The sequence below is a fragment of the Callithrix jacchus genome, chromosome 5, assembly GCF_049354715.1.
Source record: "Callithrix jacchus isolate 240 chromosome 5, calJac240_pri, whole genome shotgun sequence".
NCBI classification, from domain to species: Eukaryota; Metazoa; Chordata; class Mammalia; order Primates; family Cebidae; genus Callithrix; species Callithrix jacchus.
The window spans coordinates 153,277,504-153,283,503 of NC_133506.1; the positions used below are offsets into that span (position 1 = coordinate 153,277,504).

Genomic DNA, 6,000 nt, shown 5'->3' on the forward strand with positions numbered 1-6,000 from the left:
AGATTTCTGTTTTAGGACTGCATACCTCACCAGCACAAAACCTTGAAATGACAGTCTTTTCCTAATCTGGGCTCAAATGCTTCGATAGGACTCTCTTCTTCCAATATGAATGTTGCCAATGCTACCTCTCACATCTTGTCATCCCCGCACCATCGTTCAAAGCAGGAGTAGATTCAGTATCTTTGCTTTTGTAGTTTGTTTTTTGAAAACATTTTTATTTCTGAGACAGATAAATAAGTTATCTCAGACAGACGAGTGAAGAGCATTCTCAGTGGATATGCATCGGAAGTCATCGGAGTCCATACTCAGAGGCCTACAACCATAGTTGTAGAGTGTTGTGGAAGAAGCCCAACTTGTGCTACATCCGTGTAGGCAATTAAGGGAAGAAGACTCTGGAGAAGTATATGGGACCAGGCTAAAGAGGCCCGGAGGGCAGGCATTTGGACTTTCTTTTGTGAGTAGTGGAGAATCAATGATGATTTTTTCGGTAGAATTTTTTGTCATCTTTATGAATTTGCTTTAGGGAGAAATCTCATGAGTAGGATGAAGTTGATGAGCGTGGCCAAGAGGGAAAGGGGAGAAAGAAAAATTCATAGGAAAACTACTGCTGGAGTTTCTTTATATGCATTAACTGTGAATAATAAATACAGAATTTAAGCAGTTTCTTTAACTCCTTGGTTATTTGCTGAGCAGCCTTAAGGGACGGGAAGGCTGTTTAACTTACTGTTTCAGTGAATTGAGGAACATCCTGTGGATTCAAAAAGTCATAGCTATTATCCTCATTGGTAACTTGCAACAAAAGTAACGAGGGATTTAAAAGTTAGAAATATCTTATTAACCATAGTTAATATATGACAATAAAAATTCTTTGGTAATTTCTGCAGAGTATAAATGTGTTTGCAATGGAACCCAAAAGGCATCTTCGAATGGGTTTGTGCAACAGTGACGGAAGTAGCTACCGAGGCCGGCAAGGCAGCCTCAGCCAATATAAAGATTACAATTCAGTTTCCATTAGAACCATCTCCCACCAAACATCACAGCCCCAAGGGTTCTGAATGGTGAAATCGGCTTCCAAAGAAGGGGAGTTCGAGCAATTCAATCTGTCACCTCCTTCAGTCTGGAAGTCAGACTCCAAATCTGCTGTGTGTGTGTGGTCAGCATTTTGGCAGAAGGGGAAGGGAGTGGGTCTTTAGGAGGCTTTTACTTTCTCCCTCACACTACTTTTCTGTAATGTTTTCATTTTTTTATATGCATCACTTGATTTATAATAAACAAATATCAAAACAAATAAGTCATCTCAGGTTGCAGAGTTAACCTTATGACTTAATAGTAAACTAACTGGGGTCGTAAAACTGAGAGGCTGAAAATGTAAGAGCTGTGTCATTTACGCTTTAAGGTAATGGAAGTGGAGGAAAGCGGGGGTAGGAGCAAGGGGAAACTACCTAACACGGCTTCTGGAGCTTCTGTCTTTGTTCTTCCGTCTGCTACTTAGAGGAATCCACGTAAATAGTTTCACACAATTAGCAGGAGATCTGACTTACAGCCACCTTGTTCCAAAATCTGCTTCAGCATCAAAGCGTGCTGGTGTAGTTCTGGTCTACATAGCAAGCCCTAGAAAACAAGAGGAAAGCGAGAGAGGTACATTTACTAATATGAAGGAAGGTACATTTACTGAGAACCATTTTTTTCCCTAGCCCTGTGATAGGTGCTTCCGTTACGTTCACTAAGTAATACTCATTAACAGTCATTGCTTGGGTGAAGAAACTCAAATTCAGAGAGGTGGGGAGATTTATCAAGAATCACACAGTAATTGAAGTCATTTTTTTAGCATCCTTCTCTTTGTGTTCAAAATCCCTACTTTCTCCCATACAACATGCTACCCATTGGTTAAAGTACAATCCGTTGTGATTTATCCGAAGTGATTGACTGTGTATATCCCAGAAAAGACAGAGCCAAGAGGTGGGCACTGTATCAGCGCCTCCCTTTTCTGCCAGTGCTCAACTTGGCACAATTATTCCTGGAGGCTGGGCTTCAGAATGTTAAAGCAGTCACCAAGTAGGGGTTTTATTTATTCATTTTTAATGAATTGGTGCAATTACTCAGGCTGAGCCATAAGTAAACATCCTGCCAGAAACACAAAGGGAGGGAAGACTAATGACAGTACATTCCCAGTTCCTTTAAAATTGTTTGATGTCATTCTGGTTGGCAGCCCAGGGAGGATGCTGTTCTCCTGTAGAGTTTTTATTATGACTGCTGTGAGTCGTTTGCCCTCCTCTCTGACTTTGCATGCTCACTGCTCTCTAGATTCAGAAATAACTCCATTGCCGTCTTTAAAGTGAAGAAGGTAACTACCGAAAAAATGCCGTAGGAATTAATATAACTACATACGTTCTATCAGCAAAACTGGAGCACTGAGTTGGTCATATGCTACTGAAAGAGGAGCAAATCCATGCAGTGGGTGGAGCCCCATCCAGATCTTATGAGAAATGTGCCTTCCTCCTCATGATCTCCCAGCCCACACTCCGTGTTTCCTCCGTGACTGACTCCACCCTGGTTCCAGTGGCCAGGTCTCCACTGCCAGGGCCCAAAGGATTGTGCCAATTACTGTACCATGAGAGTCGAGATGAAAGTGCTTTTCTCCTAAACTACTTGGAAAATTGCCTCCATTTCCTTTTTCATTTTTTGCTAGACTAGGCCTAGCCTTTAGCTGAGAGGGTCCAGCCCAGCTAGCCCATTGCTGAATGGCTCCTGCAGGACCTTTGCTAAAACGCCATTGTGAAGTCACTGCAGCCTGTTTCAGCTGCCAGGATACTACTGCTTTGAACTTTGATAGCTTCTTTCCTCTGAACTGCCAGAGTTACTTGTCAAATTTCAAAAGGATTCGATATGCAAAAGAGAAAATGGAGAGTACCGTGCGAAAATTAGGTGTTCCCATATTTATCAACTTGGATATGCTCAGTCCAGAAGTACAGATGTGTTTTTAATGTTATACATTTAATGAAGAGGGTGCTTGATCCTCTTAAATGACTGTGTCCTCGTAAAGAGAGCTTACTAAGCTTTCAGGCAAGACCCTACCGAAACTATTGAAATTGACCTGATTGTTCTATATACAAATGTCGAAAGATTCAACACAGGGACAATGTACATCAGGAGCCTATGTACTGTTTTTCTTCTCTCACCAAATTCTCAAAATAACCCCATGGACAAGCATTTCCCCCTCCTTTTTGTAGATGCCTGTCTGGATCATAATCTCCATCGGAGCCCAGAGGGTGCAGTTAATTCACTGCTGTATTGATGGGAGCAAACATAGGTCTTGCTTATCATAGGAACTTCACGAATATTTGTTGAATTCACTCTGGCTTCAGTGGATGTTTAACTGTTGAACTGAATAACCTAAAGAAACTGAAGATCAGAGAAATGTGACATGCTCAGGTCTCAAAGTTATTAAATGGTGGGTCAGAATTCAAGCCAATCCCCGCCTCCTTCTGTTGAGACCAGAACAGTGAAGATGGCTTCCTGTAGATCACATCTTCTGTTCTGAGCACTTCTGTGAGTGGGCACCATTACTGACAGATTTCCAAGCCTGTGTGCTTGTTCTGCTAGGGCACACTGTCTTTCAACTCACAAGTTGAGTCTTCCTGGTACTGATGCGGCAGCCTTTCTCATGGGAGGCAGAAACGGCAACTCAGCGACGCTCAGGAGGGGAGTGGCTGATTTATTTTGGCAAGAGAGAGGCTGGCGTTGATCATTCGTCCTCTGTGAATGAGAGATAGGTGGACACTCGTGTTCACTCTTCTCTGCCTTAAAAAGATGTGACAACTCTGAGTACTCGGGGAGTTAATTTGTGATGGGGTAGGGCCTTTTCTGGAATTAGCTAAAAGTTTTCTCTTGTCAAAGAAACAGTTCTCCTAAATCCCCAGTGAAACAAGAGCTGAGCTGTGCATTTGTCTGGAAATTTGATAAGAGGACGAGACAGGCTAGCCAGGGGGAAAGGCAACCAAGGGGGAAAAGCTGCAGGGATTTTGGCTCATGACAAAATTTGCTAAGGGACCCAAATGCCTAAAACAAGTAGATTCCAGAGCAAGAGAATAATCAAGAACAAGGAGGAATGTTCAAGAAAGGGTAGTGGCTGCAGTATAAATATTAGTCAGCTGAGTTTTCTAATACAAATCAGATCTTCCCATGATTTTCAATTTTAGGCCCTAAATTAGCCAAGTCAATACAGATAACACTGTAAATGTTTAACTCTTCTAATCAATCCTTTTTACCTAAAAATGTATAATTGAAGGAAGAAATAGAGCAAGTCTGTTACCTTCTTCACTCCAACATTTTGTCTCTGATCACTGGACCAGCAGTTAAAAAACTCATGTATTATTGTGGAATATTCCTTTGTTTCTGAGTTGAGTCGACTTGGAAATCCTTTTGGTCTCTGAACCTTAGCTCTGGCACCTGAGACAGTAGTGTAGGCCGTTTCTATAGGTTTTTAGCTTGCCTTGAAGCACTAAACACCTGTATGACCTCAGACATGTTTCTTAGCCTCTCTGAGTCTCAGTTTCCGTGTCTCTAAAGGGAAAACGACACTAGTGCTTACCTCTTTGTGTCCCTGCAAGAATGCCATGCCCCTCACAACACATAAAGGCTTGTGCAGCAGGGCATGGCACAATCAGTGTGATCTGTGGACACAATTGTGGGGCGTGTGGGGGATTGCTCTGTCCCATAGTTCTTGCCAGTATCTATTTAAAGGATGCACTTTGAAAACTTAACAGGCACATGTAGGTGTGCCTCTGTGGCTAGGTAAATGAGAGCCACTCCTATCATTATCCTATGATCTTACATTTCTTGTCTACTTGCTCATTTATCTCAAATTGCTTGAAGATGCTATTTCTCCCTAAAGAAACAAGACCCTGATGTTAGGGTCTCTGTGTAGAATTTCTTTTGTGTTCTTTAATATCACTCAATCATATTTATGTATTTTACTGTTTTCAAAGCCTTTTCAAAGACATCTCAATCACTCCACACTGCAATCCCGAATGGTATATGTTGCTGTAATTCTTCCTTCACAGATGAGGGAACTGGGGCTCAAGGAGGCAATTTATGTAGCATCCCTGCGGGGCAGCAGCAAGCTTGTAAGAGGAGGCATATCTGTGTTATAAACCAGATTTTTCAATTCCCAGGCGTCTCTTGTGTTTCCTGGTACTTTGTGCCATCAGTCTGGACTCTGCAAGGGGCTGGGCTGCTCTAGGGCAGTTTCTTTAGCAAGGCAGGAGTTAAGAAACACCAGCTGACTACTATGGGGGCCTGCTGTGTTCTCCAGCTCCTTGCTGCCTCTGTTTCCCCTAGCTCTGTGCAGATTCACAGTGCTCACCCCCCACGCGGCCCTGAGCATGGCCACACGGGACTGCACAGTGAATGCCATGACTCAGAGCAGCAGCTCAAGGTAAGCTATTTCTAAAATTCCCACTTTGCTGAATTATTGCAATCATTGTGCCACCATCTATGCTGTGTGGGGTTGCCCTCCGAGGGCGAAGACCAGCAGCTAATCAGCTGTCCCTTGCCCCTTGGAGAGCTTTGAGAAACCTGCCATAGCAGCTAAAGAGGAAGCCACACACCAAAAGCTCAGCCTTTCTCTTCGTTTCTAACTTTGTGTTCCCATCCAGGCTCGCCGCTCCACCGAGGCGAGGGGTCACAATACTCTCCACAGTCTCTGAAATCACTCCACAGTAATACTCTTTATGGAGCCTATTATTGTCAGTAGAAAACAATTTTGAAGCCTGTATGTGATTAGGGCAGATGGCCAGCTGGAGGCATTTGAAGAAAATATCTTTTTACACTTCCTTTTATTGAATTTGGAGAATTTGTGGTTTAATGCAGAGTTTTGCACTGCATTTCAATACAGCAAAACTTGGAAGAAAATCTCTTTTAAAGCTACAGATGGATCTTGGTAACACTTTGATTAAATAGTTATTAGACAGCAAACCATTTCCCTGCACTCATCACAGG

General features: G+C 42.8%; 1 long non-coding RNA gene across 1 annotated transcript in view; it reads right to left on the reverse strand.

The window, feature by feature from the left end:
* The window catches only part of LOC144582897 (uncharacterized), a 38,780-nt gene extending 36,044 nt beyond the window's left edge, over window positions 1–2,736 (reverse strand). Inside the window, exons 1-2 of the long non-coding RNA XR_013536446.1 lie at window positions 2,389–2,736; window positions 1,443–1,611 (exon numbers count right to left, since the gene is read on the reverse strand). This is a non-coding gene — a long non-coding RNA (uncharacterized LOC144582897). The remainder of the gene's footprint in view (window positions 1–1,442; window positions 1,612–2,388) is intronic.
* Between the last annotated feature and the right edge of the window lie 3,264 nt (window positions 2,737–6,000).